The sequence below is a fragment of the Mercenaria mercenaria genome, chromosome 4 (assembly GCF_021730395.1).
Source record: "Mercenaria mercenaria strain notata chromosome 4, MADL_Memer_1, whole genome shotgun sequence".
NCBI classification, from domain to species: domain Eukaryota; kingdom Metazoa; phylum Mollusca; class Bivalvia; order Venerida; family Veneridae; genus Mercenaria; species Mercenaria mercenaria.
The window spans coordinates 93,998,801-94,010,790 of record NC_069364.1 but is presented as its reverse complement, the minus strand read 5'-3'; positions in this window follow the sequence as shown (position 1 = coordinate 94,010,790).

Genomic DNA, 11,990 nt, shown 5'->3' with positions numbered 1-11,990 from the left:
GATAAGGGTTAAAATACTCATTTTGCTAAAATTTATTTCATAATGATATATCTTAATTATTGTTTTCCCAATTAAATAGAGAAAAGTGGAAACTTCACAGGTCGCCCAACACGACAAAAACGAAAATGTTGCAGGCTCGGTTTGATTGAGACATGTTTTTGTTTGTTTGTTTTTTGCTGTCACTACAAAGAAAAATGTTTGTTTAAAGTATTTAAAATCAGTTGATACAAGCTTTATACACATTTCTTGAGAAATATGGACACTAATCACTTCCTGGTATTTTGATAATATCATTTAAATTACTGCAGTATATCTTTTGCAAATTATACATTCTTTTATGAAGTCGTATATCAAGTAGTAAATGAAATGCAATTATGTTTCATTGTCTTGAAAAAAAAGCGGATATATACATGACATGAAATTTTGAAAAGGCATCAAAAACCTATCCATAAAAGCAACATAGCCAACCTCCGCGCAAGCAAATCTACGGTGCCCCTAAAGTGACATGTTACACACATTTTTTCCAATTAGGTAATGTGAGACTTTTTTTTATTTCGTTTAAACGAAATGATTTCATTTAAACGAAATAAGTTATTTCGTTTAAACGAAATCATTTCGTTCTAACGAAATAATCATTTCGTTTAAACGAAATCATTTCGTTTAAACGAAATAATCATTTCGTTTAAACGAAATAACTTATTTCGTTTAAACGAAATAACTTATTTCGTTTAAACGAAATGATTATTTCGTTTAAACGAAATCATTTCTTTTTAACGAAATGATTTCGTTTAAACGAAATAACTATTTCGTTTAAACGAAATGATTTCGTTTAAACGAAATAACTTATTTCGTTTAAACGAAATCATTTCGTTTAAACGAAATAAAAAAAGTCTCACATTACCTAATTGGAAAAAAAGTGTGTAACATGTCACTTTAGGGGCACCGTACAAATCACATGACGATGGTAAAATCATGTGATCGTAAAATTGTGACAGCTTCGCAACGACGCTGCCATAATCTACAGGCAAATTGACATTTATGCCACAACTCTTGAGAATATAAGCGCCTAGCAGTACAAACGAGAGTGAATATGCCACAACAGGTCCACTTACCCATAAGATTAGTTTCGATGCTGCTTCATATACACACCCGAATTGCACTACACATTCGCACTGGTTCAACATTTGCGGCATATATTCTCAAATCTCTGTTATCATGTCACAAATTAGCAGTGAAATTTTAGTTTCTTTAACTGATTGGGACCAGAGAAGCTATGTTTTCTCTCTATTGGATATATGTAAGGTACACGATGCTACATGCCAAATAAGCTCTAGGTCTTGAGGTTTTAGATATGAAGCTTTTTAAAGTTTGTCGCATATAAGTCTATGTAAGCGGAGTGTACTGGGCCAATTTTGACCCCATGTGCTTGATTTGAACAAGCTTTGTAGAGGACCAACAGACAATGCTAAAAACAAGTTATCTAAATTCAGGGTTTTGCAGCTTCAAACAAGAAGATTTTTCAAATTTTTCTTATATTAGAAAGTGACCTAGGGCGGATTTTATGCCAGAGGCGTGATTGAACAAATTCAGTAGAGGACCAGTACACAATGCTACTTGCACAATGTCTAAGCTACAGTCTTGAGGTTTTAGAAAAGAAGATTTAAAACTTTTTTTATATGACCATGTGATCCTCGGGCGGTACCAATTTTGACCCAGAGACATGATTTGAACAAATAAGGTACAGACTTATACTGGGTTCAATATTTACAAAAAACCAATAACCTTCAGCAAGTAAAAGGAATGGCATTTAAAATGTAAACTTGCAACTTTGTTCTTTTTAAATAACAGATCAGCCGAAGTGAAAATAAACACCTTAGCTAGATTTTTGTTGTAAACACGTTTCTCGACTATTACAACATGGACGCTTTACAATCCCAGTGTGCAACGCAAATCAACGGTCTGTACCGTACAATTAGGTACGGATAATACCCGTAAGTCATAGCTGTAAGAGACAATAAATTTAACGCTAAATATTTACAGTGCAATCAAAATCCAGACAGATGCACCAGTATGTGACTGTCTTAAAATAGTTTTTTCCATTTAAACTTGCATTTTTCAAACTGTTTTGCAATAGGATGGCGACCGCGCTATCAGAGCATACACGCCGTTCTAACGGTCTTATACCGTAATCATATACTACGGTCGGTACCCGTTACTATTTAACCGTAAAACCCATTAAATTTTACGGTATTTTTTTACAGTGTAGCATTTAGACACCAGACCCAGATAGACGCATAATTATACTAGTAGTGACCTCATCACATTGTATTTTACCGACAATCGGATTACATCTCATCATATGTAGCTTTTTACCATGTAGGAAAGGAAATACGTATTAGTTAAAACATAATTGAGCCGCACCATGAGAAAACCAAAATAGTGCGTTTGCGACCAGCATGAATACAGATCAACCTGCGCATCGGTGCACTCTGCTCATGATTCTTACTGTTCGCTAATAGTTACTCTAATTGCAATTGGCGTTGAAAGCGAACAGCATAGATCCTGACCAGACTACAGACGCACTATGTTGGTTTTCTCATGTCGCGGCTCATATTTTTTTGTATAAGTAAATGTTTCCGTTGTCATTTAAACAATGAGATTTAATAATGATAGGTTCTTCATGACATTTAATTTGACGGATTGTATATATTTCAATATAAATTAACGGATATCTAAGCTTGTGAAATGTAAATATTTATTACTACGTCGTGTGTCTCTGGGAGTGACTGATGAGCCCCGTTAGGCTAGGTTTCGTATTTGTATATTCAAACAGTCTTTTGATTTGCTGGGCCTTTTTGTGTTTTCATCGTTCTCAACAACATGTATTAAAAAAGAACATAATATATTTTTCCAAAATACCTTGCACAAATATGAACTTCCGCTTTAACATGACACTGTTATCTTACGTTCAAATTAATTAGATATTGAAAATTTATCATCTAAACTAACATTATGAGACCTTGAGAAACACTCAAGGGTCCACAGGACCTCCCTCAACAGTCACTCACTCTTGAGAGTTGGCTCGACTGTCACTCACCTTTATGAATACAAATGGAATCTTTCCTGAGTAAAGACGTGACCGTTAGGCAATTTATTTGAGTGTACTCAATGAGTGGTGTTGGAGTATTGTATGTATCCTTGATAAGCCCAGGGGTGTTGAAAGATATCCGTCATGAAATTACCTTGGGGCTATATTGCAACCTGTATTTGAAAGTAAACGGTGTCGATTGTAAAGATGTCAACTGCTACATTACCAAAGTTTATTAATAGTCATTAAATTTACAAATGATTGAAGTGATCGTTTACAAGAACTAGGAAAACAAATGATGAATTGTTTATGTTGGACTATATAAGGAGAGTTGTCATTCTACAATTTCGATACTTGAACTGTGCTTATCATTATGTAATACATTTGAAACGAACATTGAAAATGTTGACACATGATTAGATTGAAAGACACATAGATCTAGTTTTTAACAGACTGAAAACTTTTTACACAAAACTTTGTTTTTAACGATATAGTGACACTGCTACAGGTATAATTGTAAAGAAATATTATTAAAATATAATACACAATACGAGACTGTACCTACTCAATACATTACAGTGTTTGTTGTTACTTCTCCGAATGATTTGGTTTGAAAGAATCGAACTAAGAAATAATAAGTTTTGTTGTATTTCGTTTACAGTACATCAGTGTCAATCCTCAGACAGTTCAAATCTTTAATCTAAATAATTTTATGTGTATATGCTGCGGACGTGTCATGCACAAGTATGTACGCATTATGCAGGATTATCTTGAAATAAATTCCCGCAATATTTTACTTTTGTACCTAACCCTTTACATCGTTTTTTTGTACATTTTAAACCACTGCGATCGATAGAAATACACTTTTGGGCGGAGCAAACTACACGCGTGATCCTCTCACTGATAACTAGAGTGACAGCTACGTCATTTACTACATGCGTTTGATGTAAACGGCCATTCGGCGAGCTTTTCTGAAATTGGCAGTAATATCAATGGACTACTTCATCAGATTTAACTTTCCAGATTTTACTTTCATCAGGTATATGGCATACTGTATTTTACACTGAAATAAGCACAAAAAGAAATTTGCTATTCAAAATTATTTCTTTTCGCTATTGAATGTTTTACTTGGGTAATGGTAATTTTCCAAATTATTTGGTAAAATTATAAAACGTTTTATTAAGAGGTTACGGCCCAACTGTTTTCAGACACACCGCATGTTTAGTGTTCAAACCCTTTACAGTTGGACACTACGCTTCCCTCTCTGATTGTGTCTGACGGAAGAGGGGGAGGACTCTATGATAAGCAGTTTTTAAATCCTACCAGGACTGAACTGTTTTGATATCTGTCTTCTGGCCAGTTTTGTCGGGCCCTTAAGGGTGTTTTTCCTGTTGCTCTGTCTTCTGAAAAGGCATTGAGTACATACGTTTTTGGTTCTAAAGGTCTGCTTTTTATATTTTTATAAACGAGCATTTTTGTGTTTTACATGCCATGCCTTTTTGTTTCTATTACACATGTTAGAGATTCACCTGGAGGAGATTACTTTTATTTACACTGTCCCGTGTCTCTGGAACATGGTGAGGGTAAGAGTGAGGTTGGGTGCGCACCATAAACCGGTTTAAGCTACCCAATGGTGTTATTGCCACTGACCGTTCCAAGGCGGTGCCCCACTGTGTTCCTTTGTTTGTTCGTATTGTCCTCTTGTGTAGGCTTTGTGTTTGTCCGCATGTATGTGTGTGTGTTCCTTTGTTTGTTCGTTTTGTCGTCGTGTGTTAGCTTTGTGTGTGTGCATGTGTATGTGTGTGTCAGTATCACAGCTCGGATTCGTGTGCAGATGTTATGTGGTCACAGCATTTACAATCCCCCATAGTTTTCTGGAATTGAGAAGCTTGTAACTCTCCCGAGTTGGCACTGTAACGAATAACAAGGGAAACAACTCTTGATTTTTCTTCTTTGAATTAAGGAATTTTATAGTACAGCTTTTAATTAATATCGCCAAATGAAGAAAAGATAGTGTGGTGTATAAATATGACGTTGAAAGTAGAAAGTCACAGTATTCTGCCTGTTACAAAATGTGGACCGCGATATACAGCCTTTGTTATGTCTGCACACTGAAAAGGAATTAAAGGGCCGATTATATAGTATATCTTCATGGCTGGCTACCATGTTGTTCTTTCATAGCATATGCTTTTTGTGTAATGCAGCAATCCGGTGTTTGACATGGTAAACAAAGGTTGATCTTTTTCGTTCACAAGATAATAATGTGTCAAACGTGTATTACCTATTCGACAATGAGAAAGAACAGCGTCCTTCCTACGAACAGATATGTTCCCTTAGTGCCATTTACCTCTGTTCCCTTAGTGCCATTTACCTAAAGTGGGGTCTCCGTGGCCGAGTGGTTAAGGTCACTGACTTCAAATCACTTGCCCCTCATCGATGTGGGTTCGAGCCTCACTCGGAGCGTTGAATTCTTCATGTGAGGAAGCCATCCAGTTGGCATACGGAAGGTCGGTGTTTCTACCCAGGTGCCCGCTCGTGATGAAATAATGCACGGAGGGGCACCTGGGGTCTTCCTCCACCATTAAAGCTGGAAAGTCGCCATATGACATATCATGTGTCGGTGCGACGTTAAAACCAACAAAAAAAAAATACCTAAAGTAGGTTGCGTTTTCCACTTTTTTATTTTAATAGCATGAAGTTATAGAACGAAGCATTGTTCAGTGACGATTGCCATTTAGATAAAATGTATTTGTTTATATTTCAAATTGGCCTAAAATCAGGGTACCGCATTTGAACGGTCAGTGGCAAAACACCGTCGGGAGTTTAAACTAGTTTACTGGCGCCAAACCGCACTACCTACTAGTATGTCCCTGTAAGATATTGAAACTGAGATCATTCACCGCCAGAATACCTTACTACCACAGGAACACATGGTAAAACAAAATATGCTCATGTAAAGATATATAAATCAAAACCCATGCAACTGTGAACAGAAATATAAGAGCACCAAGGAAATCGCCATTTAGGGAATGACGAGTGTTAGAAATTCACTTGGCGAGGTTTAATGTGCACCATCGTGTGAATACATATGCGGATGATTAAATATAGTACATTCGTGTAAATGTGAATAAAATCTGGAAAGTAGATCCCTCGGAAGCACCGAGAACAGGTGCTTCCGAGAACAAGGCAAACAGTGAAAATTGCAGACTCGGTTTGACTGAGTCTGTTCATGAGCAGTAGTGGAAAATGCAACACTGAGTCCTGCTCAACCCTAGTCTAGAAGGTGTGGACGGTAGCTTGCATTTCTACTACCGAATCAAACCGAGCCTGCAAAATTTTCGTTTTTGTCTGGTTGGGCGACCCGTGGTTTTCCACTTTTTATGCACCCACACATTTATGTTGAGGGGGCATATAGCGTTAGCTGTCCGTACGTCCCGAAATCTTGTGTCCAACTCCTCCCACACTATTGGTTTGATTCAAACTTTCACAGATGAACAAGCTTGATGTGTAAATGACCATAAAGGAAGGATTTTTTTGTGTGTGACTATTTTTGCTGCAGTTACGACCCTCGGATACTTTTCGTTATATAGTGTGTCAAGCTCCTCCGACACTATTGGGCTAAGGTAAAAGTATAAATAAAGTGGAAAGCCACAGGTCCCCCAACACGACATAAACGAAAATGTTGCAGGCTCGGTTTGATTGAGCCTGTTCATGGACGGAAGTGGAAATGCAAGCTACCGTCCGCGCCCTCTAGCTTCAAACCTTTACACATGAACAAGCTTTATGCGCAGACGACCATAAAGCAAGGGATGTTTTCTGTGAATATTTTTTCCGCAGTTATAGCCGTTTGATACTTTTTGGTATATGGAATATAGCGTGTCCAGGGAAGGCCTGATTTGCTTTAAACCTTCATAAATGAACACGTTTTAAGATGTAATGCTCCGTAGCATTAGCTCCATATAACCAAGGAATATATCTTACACTGACTTTATGAGCTCTGTTTGATGATGTAGTAAATCGAATCAAAACCCAACACGTATCTTTGATTGAAATCTGTCATTTAATATCTAAATGACGAATTTGAAAACACAATTAACAATAAATGGTTCTGTTACAGCATCATACATAATATGTGATAGGTGACTAATTTTATCAAGAAAAGACAAATATTAACAGTTGATATGCATCATCAAAGGTGGGGATCTAACCTTTATGCCACATATTGCAAAAACATAATAAATGGATTTCATTTATTAAGTTATTAGCAATAACCCCATCCGAAGAAAGTGAGTGTATCATTTATTTATCAACAGCTTACACATGTGTTGTGTTACACCCTCTAACTAGCAGAAATTGTAGAAAATAGTATATTTAACATGACAAAATAGAGGTAAGCAACCCTTGGCACCATCACTCAAGCAAAGTATCAGTAACTCACAAAAACCTGCAAAATTGCCTACTATTAAACTTTATGTAACATGATAAAATAAGTGCGAGAGACCCATGACCCCATCGCACCATTAGCAATGAGAATTATAAACATAAGAGAACTAAATATTTACTTGATAAAAATCATCCATCCCAAACAAAGGTGTATGATTTCTAAAATTCAATATTGATATTTGTCTTATACCCCAGTCACACATACGGCGCGGATAGCTACGTTTAGCAACGGATAGAAACGTAGTTATCCATATCGATCCGTACCTGAGCCGTACCTCAAAGTAGTAATCCGTATCAATCCGTATTGACACTTGGTCAAAACGTATTCAAGACGTACTCCAAACTTGCAAGTTTCTCCAACTTTTGAACATGCACAAAAGTTTGAGCGATCCGTAACCATTTGAGCGTGACTTAGTGCAACTTGGTCGAAACTTAATCATCCGTAGTTAAACGTACTAAACGTAGTTATCCGTACTGAAACGTCCCTTGCCGTAGTTTGACATGATGTCAAAGATAATCGTAATGAAAACGCTGGCTACACGTCGACCCGCTACTACAACTTAATGCGAACGTAGTAATTCTTATTGATCCGTAGCTTAACGTAGTTATCCGAGGCTGTCCGTACTTAAGCGTAGTTCAACGTAGTTCACCGCAGATCCGTCCACGCGCTGGGCAAGTTGTCAGGCGTAGACTGGTCCCCTGCGAACTTCAAAAAAGTACGACAGGTAACCTCCAGCGACTTCTGTAGCCTGATTGGCTGATGGGATTTTGGTAAACAAATATGGCGGCCGATGCGAGGTAATCTACCGAGAGGTTTTATTTTCTGACGAAATGTAGATTTGTTTCAAATCAATACAGGCAGTTACAAATCCCATTTCATTTAAATGTTATAGATTTACCGTTCTTCATTGTTTGCTTAATGTTAAGTAGACGAAGGTCTTAAAAATACCCGTAAATGATGGCATACTGCCGATTCGCCCCCAGTCAACTCGCTCTTGTTTTGACAGTTTGTCCCCAAATAATTGATTTAATCATTTAATTAATAATCTAAGTTCAAGTCTAACGCCTCATACTGTAGATACTTGTTTTTCATACAAATGTATAGATTCTTTAAAAACAAATGGAAAGAGGCAATTTTGATGATAACTTACTTCAGCTTTTCCCAGTAGCAATTACCAGTAAATTATAACATACCCAGACCGGTAGGTATAGGGTCAAGGGATCCGGTTACCGCATCCGTTTGTTTATAAATATGAAACATATTTTTAATTTTGACACTTATAGATTCAACAACAACAAAATTCGCTTTCATTTGAGCTGCACCATGAGAAAATTCATGAAGAAAAAGTGCCGCCTTAACATAAGGCTTAACTCATTTAGTCAGCGATCCATTTTTTACTGGAATGCTTTAAGTGCAAGAACTGTGAATGCTAAGTCAGTAAATGTGTTTAATTCGCTGCTGAACAATGATAATTGGAATCCAAAGAAATTTGCGCCAAGTTGTTATTGACTTTAGAGTTCATTAATACTTAAGTAACAATTAGTTTTTAGATATACTCAGAAGATTCTTCACAAGAGGGGCCAGGAAAGCACAGCTAATATTACGACCCGAAGATCAAGGTATCAAGGTATTGAGAAGACCAAAATATATTCATAGCTTCTATGCCATCTAAACAGCTGATCGCATGTATTTTGTCTGACCGAGGCCCGACAGGGGTAGCCGAATTCAGAGATCTATGTATAGATCTAACCAAAATAGTGATTTTGCAACCAGCATGAATCCATGCTGTTCACTAACGGTTTCTCTAATTGCAAGAGGCGTTGAAAGCGAACAGCATGGATTCTGACCAGACTGCACGGATGCTGGTCGCAAACACACTATGTTGGTTTTCTCAAGGCGCGGTTCATTTTGCTATTTTTACATGTACAAACTACCAAGTGTGGCTAATTTATCAGCACATATCACAACAGTTCATGATGTATTTAATTTTGTTTCGTTGAAATATTTACAAGTATCACCCGTCACATATATAATATAGGTTGCCGTTTTGTATATGTCTTTAATTTCAGTTATCATCTGTTATTGCAGATTTGGGAACTAATTGCACTTTTATATTATATATAAATGAAAGTGTTAGGATGCTCTAAAATGTCTGTGTTGTTATGGGGTTACTTCTTGTAGTGTAAGGAAACACGCTTACTTCTGTAAGAATTCTAGGTTCAAATCCTAGCAGGAAGCCCTGGCATACAGAAAAAATTGTATTAACTATTTACGTATTTCTGTAGAATGTAATAATTTATTCATTATTAACCTAAATATTGACAGCTAAAATTTTCTTTGTCTGTATTTTTGTCATGTCTGTGTTGGCAGAAATGGGGGAAAAGCATCTATATCAGATCACTGCAAACAAACAATATTTTTATAATTTTTATTATTAAAAAAAAAACAACAACATTTTATTTTCCCTTTATAAGTCATTTTGGTTTTAATTTATATGCACTGCAGGCAAAGTAATTTTTGAAGATTCATATTTGAGGAAACTTAGGAATGCATAAGAGTATGTAGTATATGGAAAATAGTGGAACAGGTTTTTTTCTTCTTTTTTTGCAGCTGAGACATAAAAATTATTTTGGATTTTCTATGATTTCTTGGAACTGATGCCAGTTGTATAAGAATATGCCTATTTTTCATTTTAAACATGTTTCTTAAATGAGATTGACCAAATGCAAGTTTTTCATTGGAGAACACCAGAATGTGTTGACCAGTCTGTTACTTATGTAAACGGTTAATATATACTCTGAGTGAAATTTAAAGGTTATTGTGCCAAAATGTTTTCAAAAATTATATGTTTTCCAGTTTGAAAAAATTGCCTGCTACACTCCACACTCCATAATTTTAAGAATGTAGGAAGAGGCCTGGTTTCAAAGAAATCCAGTTTTCCCCATTTTTTATTGAATAGGTATAAAAGACTTTTTACAATTAATACTCAGAAAATTATACTACTTTAAGCCCATACTTTGCTGTTTGTCCTTTCCTGACATTTCCTTTTTTCTTGTATATCATGGTTCAGCACAGCAACATAAAAGTAAATTTTACCCAAAAGTGCTATTTATTCATACAGAAAAATCTCAAACAGATAGTTTTAGTTAATTTTGATAAAAACATTTTTTCCAGAGTAATTAGCATTAAAAATTCCTGATTTGAAATAACACTGAGTCTCCAAATTTCACAAAAAGGAAATCAACTTATATGTGAGGTCTAAGCCTTTGTATATGAGAAATATTTATTTGGACTTCCAATTTACAAAACATTGTGGGTTTTTTTTGTCATGAATTGTGTATTTTTGTACAATTTTGTTTTGGTATACACTTTGAGAAATAATATAGATAACCATAAAACATAACAGGCTTTCTCTAAATTTCCCACACAATAATTTGTTGGTACAAGGACAATATGAAAGACAAATATACAGTACAGGATAAATTCAAGATCATATACTTGCATACTAATCACCAAAATGTACATTATTGTCTCAATACATTTTTATAACAATTAAGGGATCTCACACCATGAAATGTGACTGTCCTCATTGCATTATGTACCTTAATAAAATTATTGTTGCTTTTCTTTATCTTTAAAATGTACAAGTACCAAATTTTTGTGACAGATAGTTTAAAAGTACCTGTATAGATGTATTATAGGTAACTGAAATGAAAATAACTGTAAATATACAAAAACATTTTTTTTACTTTGACATATTGACTTACATTCTGTCTAGAGACAGGTTTAAGCCCGCCCGCTTAGCTCAGTAGGTAAGAGCGTTGGTCTACGGATCGCAGGGTCGTGAGTTCGATCCTCGGGCGGGGCGTATGTTCTCCGTGACTATTTGATAAACGACATTGTGTCTGAAATCATTAGTCCTCCACCTCTGATTCATGTGGGGAAGTTGGCAGTTACTTGCGGAGAACAGGTTTGTACTGGTACAGAATCCAGGAACACTGGTTAGGTTAACTGTCCGCCGTTACATGACTGAAATACTGTTGAAAAACGGCGTTAAACCCAAAACAAACAAAACAAAAGAGACAGGTTTGTTAAATCTTTTAGATATGGCCAAGTCATAATTATTAAATGAATAAAAAAAAATATAAAAGAAAAATACTCTTTGAAGTGATAGTCAAGACTGCAAACTTTGTTCAGTAGTTATAGCTGTACTTAAGTGCACATCTCACTGTGATGTTTATTGGGGGAAGCATGGGCTGATCTGAAAGGGGCCAAAATACAAAAAGCATTGATTTTTGACAGCCTAAAATTGATACATCAGTCATTTTAGACAAAAGTTCAGCTGGCTTCATTGAATCACTCACAGAACTTTATTTACATTACTCTTTATTATTGCTGACTGTCAAAGCCATCACCTTAGTCAAGTTGCTTATATAGAAAATTTACTTGTGACATTTT